General features: G+C 42.9%; 1 protein-coding gene across 5 annotated transcripts in view; it reads left to right on the top strand.

The window, feature by feature from the left end:
• FAM107B (family with sequence similarity 107 member B) overlaps positions 1–13,081 on the top strand; it is a 205,631-nt gene that overhangs the window by 116,416 nt on the left and 76,134 nt on the right. For 4 of the 5 annotated variants that reach the window (XM_053665733.1, XM_037141263.2, XM_053665734.1 and 1 more), the window contains exon 1: positions 9,416–9,611. The exons of the other annotated variant lie outside the window; for it this stretch is intronic. The gene's annotated coding sequence lies outside the window, so the exon portion shown is untranslated. Of the gene's footprint in view, positions 1–9,415; positions 9,612–13,081 lie in introns of those variants that run through there. 5 annotated transcript variants of the gene reach the window in all.

Genomic DNA, 13,081 nt, shown 5'->3' with positions numbered 1-13,081 from the left:
AGGTAAAATGAAAAAATAGAAGCACTAAAAAGTATCAAAATCAGTGAGTTCAAAAACTGTTTTGTGCAGTAGGAAAAACATCTCAATAGATATATTGCATCAAATGGAGAGCACTTTGAAAGTGACAAGTTTATACTTTGGGTTCTCCCTCATAATACACACACACACACACACACACACACACACAAAGTTATACACACACATATATTCAGATATATATATATATATATATATATATATATATATATATATATATACTAGAGTACTTCAATTTTTATACAGAAGAGCATGTCTAAATCTGTATTTTACTATAGAATCACTAAGAATTAAATCCGGAGCAAACAGCCGCTGCTGAGTTAAATATTGTGTCCTAAGTCTCAGAACCAGGTGGTGGCAGAGCCAGGACTAACATCTCCTCTAACCTGGCCTAGTCTTCACTTCACTACTCCATACACTTATTTATTGCATCACTTAAAACATATGTCAGTACATACAAATGGCATTTAATTATTTATTACCAATGCAAGAGTTTCAGGGGCTACTTCCCGTTAATAGAAATGTGTGTATCTGGAAAGTATATCAGAAAGAAAAAAGTGTTGGAGCAAAAATATTCTCAATGAATTGGCCATTTGTTTTGTATGTTAATTATTTGAATAAGGAAACATATAGAAATAGTCTTTATTATGCTTCAATGTAGAGATGGTTGGTTCGCTCATTGTTAGCTGCTGTTAAAAATATCTTAAGATCAGCAACTTCTGGCCAAGAGGGAGGCATAGGTACATACAGTTCACCTCCACACATAACCAAGAGAAGGACAACAACAGATTTAGAAACAAAAAACAAGCCTTGGCTGGTGTAGCTCAGTGGATTGAGCACGGGCCTGCGAACCAAAAGATTGAGGTTCAGTCCCCAGTCAGGGCACATGCCTGGGTTGCAGGCCAGTTCCCAGCAGGGGACCCACGAGAGGCAACCATACATTGATATTTCATTCCTTCTTGTCCTTCTCTCCTTCCCTTCCCCTCTAAATATATATAAATAAAATATTTTTTTAAAATAAATAAAAACAAAAAACAACTAGAACTGCCAGAAAATCAAACTGTATGGAAGTCCAACAACCAAGGAGTTAAAGAAGAAATATTCATTCAGACCCCGTAGGAGGGGTGGAGATGGGCAGGCGGGGCAGAGAGGATGCATGGCAAAGTGGTGGCTGGTGGTCCCACATTTGTGTGCACATAAATCAGGAGGAACAACCTGGGAGTAAGACAGACCACACAACACAGGGTTCCAACATAGGAAAGAAAGCCTCAAACCTCTCACTGAAAAAAAAACCTGTGGAGGTTGTGGCAGTGGGAGAAGCTCCCAGCCTCACAAGAGAGTTCATTAGAGAGATCCACAGGGTCCTAGAACATGCACAGACCCACCCATGCAGGAATCAGCACTAGAAAGGGCCCAGTTTACTTGTGGGTAGAGGAGGAAGTGACTGAAACCTACTGAGAGCCAAGCAAGCAGTATTGTTCCCTCTTTGATCCCTCTCTGACATAGGGCACCACAATGCAGCAATGTGGGTTCTCCCATTCTGGTGAATACCTAAGGCACTGCCCCTTACAATGTAACAGGTGCACCAAGACAAAGAAATATGGTCTAAATGAGAGAACAGATCAAAGCTCCATACATAGAACCAAGTGATGAAGAATAGCCAACCTATCAGATGCAGATTTCAAAACACTGGTAATCAGGATGCTCATAGAACTGATTTAGTATGGTCTCAAAGTAGAGGAAAAAGTGAATGCTGTGAAAAGTGAAATAAAAAGAAATATACAGGGAACTGACAGTGAAGGGAAGGAAATCAGGACTCAAATGAATGATTTGGATCAGAAGGAAGCAATAAACATTCAATCAGAACAGAATGAAGAAACAAGAATTCAAAAATATGAGAAGCTTAGGGACCTCTGGGACAACCTTAAATGCCCCAACATCTGAATCATAGGGGTGCCAGGAGGAGAAGAGGAAGAGCGAGAAATTGAAAACTTACTTGAAAAAATAATGAAGAAGAACTTCCCCATCTGGCAAAGGAAATAGACTTTTAGGAAGTCCAGGAAGCTCAGAGAGTCCCAAAGAAGTTGGACTCAAGGAAGCACACACCAAGGCACATCATAATTACATTACCCAAGATTAAAGATAAGGAGAGAATCTTAAAAGCAGCAAGAGAAAATGAGACAGTTACCTACAAAGGAATTCCCATAAGACAATTAGCTGATTTCTCAAAAGAAACCTTGCAGGCAAGATGAGGCTGGAAAGAAGTATTCAAAGGCAAGAAAGGCAAGAACCTACATCCAAGATTATTCTATCCAGCTAAGCTCTCATTTAGAATGGAAGGGCAGATCAAGTGCTTTCCAGATAAGGTCAAATTCAAGGAGTTCACCATCGCCAAGCCCTTATTTTATGAAATGTTAAAGGGACTTATCTAAGAAAAAGAAGATGATCAAAAATATGAACAGTAAAATGACAACAAACTCACAACTATCAACAACTGAACCTAAAAAAAACAAAGTAAGCAAACAACTAGAATAGGAACAGAATCACAAAAATGAAGATCACATGGAGGGTTATCAGTGGGGAGGGGTGGGGGGAGATGGGGCAAAAGGTACAGGGGATAAGAAGCATAAATGGTAGGAACAAAATAGACAGGGGGAGGTTAAGAATACTATGGGAAATGGAGAAGCCATGGACATGAACAAAGTGGGGAAATGCTAGTGGGAGTGGGTGTGCAGGACAAAGGAAAATCAAAGGGAGAAAAAATGGGACAACTGTAATAGCATAATCAATAAAATATACTTTAAAATATCTTAATGTTTTTGACAGAATGAGAGTTTGAATGTTTTTCCCCCTCACTGCTTTTTAGAAATTTTAGTTTTAATATACAGGAAGACTCTCAGGAAATCCTTTTTTTCTGGTTTTTGATTCATGTGAAGAAAAAGATGTAAAACTCAGGTCTTTGCATCATTCAGTAGTTGTTTATATGACTAACAGCTGTTTCTCTTGATTCTTAAGTGATACTTAGTTACAAATTTGAATCACCATTTTACAGAGTCCCTTTGATTTTAAAATTATGAACAACAAAGAGCAAATGTTTTGTTAAAACTAAATTAAGCATTTTAGACAACAAATACAGTACTGTAAAGATTTTAAAATTAAAACTCCTAAACTTTAAACTCTCTAGAAATAGTGTTCAGTTACATTGTAAAACCCAGTTCTGATGTAGAGTGGATAACTATTAAAGAGGAGGATATTAAGTTTTATTATTAGTGCTAGTAGCATATTTAATGAAATTATTCCATTCCTTTGCTCACAAATACTCATGCAAAAAGGCTATTTAACATAACAGCTTATGATATTGCTTATGGCATGTTCTTTTTGATTTGGTCATCATTTTGATCCTTTTCAAGTACTACTAATTTAAAAAGGTACATACTGACTATATTTGTTTGGCAAGTCATACATTTTTTCCACAAACATTCTCCACAAATGAGTTCTATACATCTTTTCATTGAAAAGCATTATGTTCATGGGTCATAAGAACATTGTGCATTGTATTATGTTCACAGCAGTGCAAACTAGTTAAGCAAATAGTATCAGATAAAGAAAATAGTATTATATTCATACTATGCTATTTAAGTGATAAAATTAGTTAATATTCTTAATTTTGTCTTTACTTTTTAGTAATCAGTTCATCAGGATTTAATGAAAACTATCTATTGAGCAGTGTGGGAGATGGATTATTACCTAATCGGAATTCCTTCTCAGGCCTGGCTCCCAGTTTACCTAAGAAACTGATGAGTTTGTATGTGGTATCTCCCCAGGGCCCCCATCTTCAGCCTGCCCTCACATTTTATGTTTTGTACTAAGGAACATTTGTCTATCTGTCTGCCTATCCATCTATCTATCTACCATAGTTTTTGGACCATAAGACATAACCTAGGTTTTAGAGGAGGAAAATAAGAAAAAAATTTAAGATTTTATTCATTTATCTTTAGAGGGGAAGGGAAGGAGAGAGGGAGAGAAATATCAATGTATGGTTGCCTCTCGTGTGTTCCCCACTGGGAGCTGGCCTGCAGCCCAGGCATGTGCCCTGACTGGGAATCGAACTGCAATTCCTTAGTTCACAGGGTCGTGCTCAATCCACTGAGCTACAACAGCCAGGGTAGAAAAAATTTTTTGAAGCAAAAAATGTGGCAAAATATTTAATAATGTAAATCACATAATATTTCACCAATGTAAATATAAACAGAATTCAACAGTAGCATTAACAGTCATTATTCCTCCCAAATTTGGTTGGGGGGAGGTGTGCCTTATAGTTTGAAAAATACGATATATTTCTGATGGTGTGGGCAGAATTTTGAGCTAGGCTCTAAGATTTCTGGACCTCCATGTATTCATAACTTCTCCCAATTTTCAACAATACAATAATCTAGGTGCTGCTGTGAAGGGATTTTGCTAATGTAAGGAAGGTCTCAAATTAGTTGACTTTAAGACAGATGATCTAGGTGGGCCTTACCTCCTCACAAATGAAGGGAGGTAGAGATTGGAAGCGCTGGAAGGATTTCTTGTGCCATTGCTGACTTGATGATGGAGAGGACCACACACTAAGGTATGTGGACAGCCTTTAGGAGCTGAGAGTGGCTCCCAGGTGACAGCCAATAGGGAAACAGGGGCCTCAATCCTACAACCACAGGGAACTGAATCAGCCAACAAGATCTTGAGCTCTACATGAGATGACCTATGACTTCTCCAAGATCTTGATTTCTAACCTGGGGGACTTGATCAGAGAATCTAGCCAGAAAATGTGTAAACAAAAGCAAGAATGAGCTTAAGCTACTACATCTATGGTAATTTGTTATGTAGCAATAAATAATACTCCCATTTAGAACCTGATCATCCTTAGCTTCTTTAGAGTCCTGAAACCTTAGTGCTTTATTGAATCTGTTGTGGGTTTTATGTTTAATCGCAAAGGGCTCTTGGTTTGTTTATAATCAGAATGATTTTCCTTGAGACTGCTGTTATCTACCTGGCGTGGTTACCCCACTGTGTGCCTCCACAACTGATTCAGGGGAAGATTATTTGCAAAGATGGGCCTAATGATTTCTCCTATTTCAGTGCTCAGGTCCCTTTGTAATATGGTTAGCATCAGGGGGTAGAGTCCATTTCCCCAAACCTTGCATTTGGGATGTCTCTGTGATATTTTTGAGTAGTAGAATGACCTTGAGGTTACAGCTTCCTCTTTCACCCTCTTGGGCCCAGCTGTCCTGTGGGGAGATTATAGTGAGCTTGCTGACAGTTGTGTGAGTGGCGCATGAGGCACCCAAGCAGACAGCTCCATGTAACATCTGGACTTTGAGGCTACCAGACCTCAAAGGACTTTGGGGCAACCAGGACAAGCTAGTCCCTGGTTGACCTCCCAACTGACTGCAGATACATGACGGAGCCTAGCTAGGATCAAATGGAGCATAAATGAGTTGCTCCAGTTTAGCATTATGCGAATTGCCAACCCACAGCATTGTGAGCAGGCCATTAGCTCTAATTTCAAGCCATTATGTCTTGAAGTGATTTGTTATGCAGTAAAAGATAACAGATACTGATATTAAACAACATGACTTTAAGTATGATTTTAAAATTAAAATTGCATTTCATTCAAAGTCCATGTACACAGTGCAAAATTTAAGATTCAAAAGAGTATACACGTAAAAATAAATTTCCCTTACTTAGGGCGTTGTTAAGCTTTTCTCATCTCGTTGGAGCTCCTCAGGATGATAGGGTGTAATGCAACAATTTCAAGACTGATCATTGGGAAAATGATCAAAGTAGGAGATTCAAAAACAACAACAACATAACATTCCTAACTGGTTTGCTTTGCTCTACTTTATGTCCTCAAATATTTGTCTCTGCTTTCTTCTGTTTTCCTTAGGAGTGAATTTAAAAGGCCCCTTTAAAAGGCCCCTAGACGTCAAAGCTAAAGGGTGAGGTGAAAGCTGAGTGTATGTGGGACCTTGTGGGTGAGGAATGTAGGATGGAAAATTATTGTATATGTTTTCTAGTAATGTGAGATTAGAGAATCTCCCAATGATGATGGGTTAAATGTCTAAAAAATCATTTAGAGCAGTATTTTCTTTGCCTTGTATTTGCAGAAAGCAAGTCACAAAGGCCCTCCATGTGCCTGATAAACCGTGTAATCCTGCGAGCAGAAACCCACGAAGAGCACTAGGTGCCTGGGCCACTGGCTCATCTGACCTTTCTGGAGTCCCGTCCTCATCCAGAATATAAAATGCACAGAACATCAAACTCTGGCTGAGAGTCTGCTGTCATTTGGTGTAATCCTTGGGAGTCTAGCTGTGCCCCGAAAATCCAGGCGTATTCATTTGTGCACCTACTATGTTCCAGATGCTGTTGGTAGATGGTATAGATATAAAAATAAATATCACTCTAGTTCATAACTGTAAAGGTCTTATTTCTGGGGTCAACCCACAGTGACTCCAGGCACCCCAACCCAGTTAAATACTTGATCCTACATGGATCAAAATCTTGCTAAGATTCCCGAACAATATGAAATATTCAGGCCCCAAACAGTGTTGGGGTCTTAATGAGTCATTAATGGGGTCATTAATAAATGAGTCGCGGTGTCTTATCTCTTAACGAAGTTTGATTTCCTCTTATTGTTTTTGGTTTAAAAGAAATTACAGTTCTTAATACCATAGAAGGGCCATGGCTGAGAGCCCGTGGACATTTTATACCTCAGACTGTGGAATAAGCTACATGTTTTCATCTCTTGCAGGGCGAGGGAAAGGCTGTGTGGTCACTTATCACTTGCAGACACTCTGCCCACTGTCCTGGTATCACAGAGGTTCGTGCAGGCTGCGGGGGTGGGGGGGACGTTACAGGCTCACTGGCAAGTTAGTGCTTTTCCAAGTTTAAAGTCTGGAATCAATGCATGTTTTTAAAAATATTTTACTTCTTTGGTTTTTTTTAGAGAGAGGGGAAGGGAAGGAGAAAGAGTTGGGGAGAAACATCAATGTGTGGTTGCCTCTCATGTGTCCCCTACTGGGGACCTGGCCTGCAACCCAGGCATGTGCCCTGACTGGGAATCAAACCAGCGATCCTTTGCTTCACAGGCCCGTGCTCAATCTACTGAGCTATACCAGCCAGGGCTGCATTTTTTTTTTTTTTTAATATTAATCTGCTTGGGCTGCCATAACAGTGGCTTATACAACAGGCATTTGTTTTCTCACAGTTCTGGAAGTCCAAAATCAGGTACCAGCAGGGTTGGTTTCTGGTAAGACCTCTTCCTGGCTTATAGATGGTGGCTTTCTATCTGTGTATTCATAGGACCTCTTCTCTGTGTGCTGACTGAGTGAAATCTTTCAAGTCTCTTCCTCTTCCTTTAAGGTCACCAGTCCTCCCGGGTTAGGGCCCTACCCTTATCACATCATTTAACCTTAATCATCTCTCTAAAGGCCCTATCTCCAAATAATCATATCGAGGGTTGGAATTTCAACAAATGAATTTGGGTGGGGGACAACACAATTTAGTCCCTAACACTTTTCATATGCCAGACACTGTGTTAAGCACAGGGATGTAAAGATATGCATCTATATCAAGCACCCTCTCTCTTCTGGGAGGGCACACATTTACAAAACCATACGATAATAACAAGACTGTGCTAGGTGTGGGGAAGGCAGAAAAGGTCCATTCAGTTTGAGCAGGAGAGGGAAGTCTTTTCAGAGGAACCTGGGTCTCAGGGAGGAGAGAAGCTCTTGGGAGGCGAGAGGGTGGGGGTTAAGGTATGGAGGCAGAGGGGAGGCATGGGGAAGAACATAACAGGTGACAGATTCTTTCATCCAGCCTTCATATTAACGGAGCGAGGCCATTTAGCACACACAGCACTCTGGCTGAGTGAAGCCCTGGGTGTTTGGGGGATGGAGGAAGAGGTCAGAAGTGGTTAAAGGTGATATGAAGAAGTATGCTGACCTTTGGTGTTCTGTACTAAGGAGCTTGGACTTGATCATGTTATAGAAATTGGGCATCCTCTTTTAAGAAGAGGATAAACCTGGGCATATTTGCACATGGAAATTTCACTGGGGAAGCAGTTTGGAGGAAAAGAGTGTGACATTGAAGGCTGGGGACAGCTGGGAGACTCATGCCACAGTGTGGTGACAGACCCCAAAGGTCAACTGTGACCAGTGGGATGGGGGTGGGACAATCTAGGCATCCTGTACTTAATCCCATGTGAGGAGTGAGAGGAAAATGTAGACTGGATCCCAGGTTCTGGTTTGGTGACTGGTGGACCCAATGTCAAGAACAGAAACAGCATAATGCAAGGAGAGGAGAGAGGGAAGACTGGTGGGGAACACCATGGATGAAGCTTACGCAGCGCAGTTTCTCAGGCTAAGGAGCTTTTCCTTCTCTGAATCCTGTGGCTGGTTATTCCACCCCTCACTGGGCTTCAGGGACCTAAGGATGGCCAGAACCTTCAAGAGCTGTGGCTTTAGAGTGTGTTTGGAGTAATGTGTTTATTGAAATCCATAATTGATGTGACTTTTCTGTGTGATCATGACCCAAGCTGTTTTAGTCAGAAAAACTTCCCAACAAATAAGCACTTACTCATCTGTTTCCAAGAAAATTAAATCACTTTTGATCTAAAATCCATCAACCTGATATCCTTGTTTGTGACTCTGAAACAGGTATCTCCTGTTTATATACCTATTAAGATTCAGGTGGATGGTAATCTAAGAATTTTAGGGTTGGGTAGAGAAGTAATTTACTGTAAGAGAGCTGGGAAAAAAAAAGAAAGAAAATCGAAGAGAAAAAAGATGTGAAACAAACGCCTTTTTCCTTGCGCAGAAATTAAAATCTCCAGTTACTTTTTGGCAGGGAGGGAAAGGGGGTGAGGAATATGAGTAAATTCCCAGGTCACTGGGTTTCAAGCTCCAGCTTGAAGTTTGTATAGTTACAGCAAATCTTTTTTTTTTCCTCCCTGATTCCTTTGGAGTTTTCCTCTGGGATTTATTAGCAGGATTTCAATGGGACAGACATCTCTGAACGTCACAGGTGTGGAGTGGGGTTGGAGGCCAGACCCCCAGCAGCCACCTTCGATTTCTCACATCTTTCTCATCTGGGGACACTTAGTTTTTTTATTACAACATTCCCTCTCCTCTTTAGAGAGTTTCCGAAGCCAAACGAACTAAAGCAACAGAAGGAAAACCTCTCGGAACCAAATCCCCAGACTTTCTCCGAGCTCCCGCATCTTCCGGGCCAGTCCACTCCAAAAGCTACAGCGGGAAAGCGGCGCCCGAGGCCCGCGCCGCGGGGCGGGGCGGGGCCGGGGCGGGGTCTCAGCAGCTTTTGCCCCGCCCCGCCCCCAACCCGCCCTGCCGCTTAATTCGGACGCGCCGGGCCAAGGGTGTGAAAGAGTCGCCCCGCGTCTGTCGGGCAGCAGCAACCTTCCGAGCCGCCTCTAACGCGGAGTCCGCCGCCTAGAGCCGCGGGGCCTCTGAGCACCGCCGCGGCCGCCCGGAGCGAGCGCCGAGGAGGCAGCCCAGCGCCTTTGTGCGCGCGCTGAGGTAGGTTCGGCTTCTGCACTTACTTTACACAAAGACTGGGAGCTCCGGGGAGGCGTTGTGCCCGCCGGGAGACTGTGGGGCCCCCGCCCTGCTCCGACCCCGGCCCCAGGGACCCCCGGGCGGCCAGAGCCGCGGGGCTTCTCCTCTCTGCCGCCGGGCATCAGAGCAGCGGGGGCTGTGAGGCGGGGGTCGCTGCGAGCGCTGGGCGTGCGGGGTCCGCCGGTCACCCCGCGTAGTTCCCGGGGAGGGCGCAGGGCCGGGCTGTGCGGGGACACCTCGCGGTGATCCCGTGCCCGGGGGGTCCTGGGGAGGCGGTGGGCGCCACGAAGGAGGGAGCCCGGACTGCCGCTCCGGTCGCCTTATTGTTGCTTCTTTGGCCCAGAAAATGAAGAGACCCCTTCTGGAGAGGGGATGCGCTGCCCACCCGGCGTGCGCCACGCGCGGCCAGATGCCGACCCCTCGGCGCGCCCCTCACCGCCCGGGGCGTCCGGATGCGGGGTCCGTGGCCCAGCAGAGCCGCAGCCTGGGCAAACAAAGGAGGGGCCGTAGGGGTTTGCCCGTCTGGTTTAAAGGTGACATAGGCACTGTTTCCAGTCTCTAAGTAACTTTTTCATTTTGACACATCTCTCCTACCGCCGCTCCAGGGAACCCAATATCTTGGGTGGCGTCTGCACCTAAGAAGTCCTAAAATTTGGGTTCTGAATTTTTCCCCAAGCATTTCCAGGTTCCTTGGGGATGGTATGGATGCTGATGGCTAAGTTTTAACATAATGGGTAGGGGATGGTGAAGCCCCTTCTTTAATTTGGACAGGGACCCTCTTGAAAGGATAAATTTTAGGTCTTGCTGTCTGCAGCAAGGTACCATGGTCTTCCTTCCCCTTACAAGATCTTAATCAATGCCAACAGAGCAGTCGTCTGGTTAGAATGAGTGGATAATCAAGGGAAGTACAGAAAAACCATATGAGGCCTGCTACATTTATATTTTTAAACTTGAGGATTTCTTTCTTCTCTGGTCATGTTCTTCCTACACTGCTTTGGAGATTTTAGCTGTCCAAGTTGCTTTAAGTTGAAATACTGTCCAGCATGCCTGTGTAGATATTTCTTAGTGTTAGTAGTTTAAAGTTTGAAACTACTAAGTATAAAATTATATGTATGTATTAAAAATTGAAAAATTGTAGAAAGGAAAAGTCACTCATGTTACTCAGCCACCAAGACACACCCTGAGGATGAAGGCATCCTTGCTTGATTTTTGACTTGACAGCCATGGGTGGGGTGTGTGTGTGAAAATGGGGGAGTTACTGATTCTGCACCTTTACCAGGCACATCAGACTACAGTACATTGCATGGCCAGTTATACAGCAGTGGTTTGCCACTTCCATGTAAGATGAACACAAACCAGTTTTCTTATACCCTTGCAAAGTTATTCCTCCCACCTGTACAGAAAGGGGAGGTAAGAAAGAGAAAAAGCAATGCAGTTTCCACCTTTGAAGAATAGATTGACAGAAAAGTCAGTCTTTCTGTTTTCAAAATATTTAAAAATTGAGATTCATGAGAAGTATAAGTTGGAAAGGAACTCTTTGTAGCACCAGGAGTAGCAGTGGTTTTAGAGCTGGGTGCTTCTGGAAGACTTTGCATTGAGAAAATAAATAAGGGATTTCCTTACAAGTCCTGAGTAGTTTTGAGTGTGTGTTTTATGGGAAAAAAAAAAAAAAACACACAAAAAAACCCAAAAACCAAAAAACAAAAAACAACACATTGTGCGGTCTCAGGTTTAGCCACTGAATGCTTTTGTCGTTTACATATTTCTATTTTCCACTTGTAAAATTTTGACCATTTCATTTCTCCAATGTGCAAAATGAAAAAATGGTCTTGGAGAAAACTGTTTAGAAGTAAGTTGATCATGAGGATGATGCAAATACTTTTTGAAATTAGGAGAATTTAAAGAGGGAAGTTGTGGTTATAGATACTGTCAGGTGCAATCTTTGTTACTGTTCCTTATTTGGGGAGTCTTAATCTGCATGTACTAGGGTATTTTGCAGTGCAGAGGTGACCTGTAAGTGAATGTGTGAAGTATGTAATCAGAAGGATCAACATTCCTTCTGAAATAATGGTACCTTTCTCCATACTAAAGCCAAAAAAGAAACTCAAATGGAAAATATCAGACTCTCTAAATCTTATTTTTCAACCCTCCTGTGGCCTTGGGCAATGTAAGCAGCATAACCAAGCTGGATTTGAGGTCAGAGTTCAGTAGCTTTACTTTTTTTCTGGAATGTTACCTTTGCAGGAAGGAGAAAAGTTTCAGAGTGGTCCAGTGTGGTGGGCTTGCTATGGTTATTTGTAATGGCCAGCCTCGTGTCCCTATGGCCTGGCAAGTCCATTCCTGGGATGTTGAAGAGTAGATTTCCTTTTGCTTGAGAGCAGTACAATGAGAAATCCTGTTCCTGCACTGTAGTAGGATAGACAGTGTCCTCCCTTCTTCCCTCCCTCTTTTCTTTTTTCCTTTGATTTCTTAATTGTTTAAAATGTCGCAAGTAAAGGAGGAAGAGATTTTTACTGATTTTCTTTGGGGGTGGTTGAGGAGTGGAAGACTTTTCTCCAAAAGACAAAATGTAGTAGATTAGTACTATGGCTTATTGTTGTTATTACTGTCCGGTCTGCCTGTCCCTCCAGAATTTTCTGTGGGTCAGGAAGATTGGTTATATGACATCTAGATTGCAGGTGCTTCTAGAAATCCCCAGGTATCTCGTGGGAGTCGTGACTATTCTCTAAGTCTAGAGAAAGCAGCCGTGGGCACCGTCCCACTTTGCATCTCCCTTTGGGCATGCGTTGCCTGGGAAGCTGCGGTGCCAGTGAGAAGCCTGTGCGCGCAGCACTGGGCCACGTAGTGCTGGGCCGCCTAGTGCTGGGGTAACTGGGCGAGACTTCCTTTACTGCCTTCGCTCATCTAGGCCTGTTTTTGCTTTTCTTTCTTGAAGCAAAACATTTTTCTCCCCTTTTCCTTTCTAGTGCAAGAAGTGCTGGGCCTTTTCCATCTGAACTTTTTCCTTATGCTAAGTACTTAAAACTCAGCCAAAAGGCATCTGCACTTTACCCATCCGATATTGATTCCAGTACCTCGTCAATAAAGAAAGAAACTCAATCAACAAAACAAGCAAGCAAGCAAAACATAACCAGAGATGCTGAAATTAAGAACAGACAGTAACCAGAGGGGAGATGGGAGGGGATAATGGGGGGTGGGAAAGGCGAAGGGTTTCCAGGAACAACTATAAAGGACACATGGACAAAACCAAGGGGAGGGAGGTTGGGGATGGCTGGGGTGAGGAGACAGGTGGAGGGAAAATGCAGAAAACTGTACTTGAACAATAATAAAATTTTAAAAATGGGAAAAAAAGGTATACATTAAAAAAAAAAAGAAAGAAAGAAACTCATTTGGCAAACTGGCGTAGGTTGCCATTTAGCCCTGGTAAGTCG

Source organism: Artibeus jamaicensis, unplaced genomic scaffold (assembly GCF_021234435.1).
Source record: "Artibeus jamaicensis isolate MK-2021 breed Jamaican fruit bat unplaced genomic scaffold, CSHL_Jam_final contig_426, whole genome shotgun sequence".
Classification (NCBI taxonomy): Eukaryota; Metazoa; Chordata; class Mammalia; order Chiroptera; family Phyllostomidae; genus Artibeus; species Artibeus jamaicensis.
Note: the sequence above shows the minus strand (reverse complement) of the source record. Positions and strands in the feature narration are given on the sequence as shown.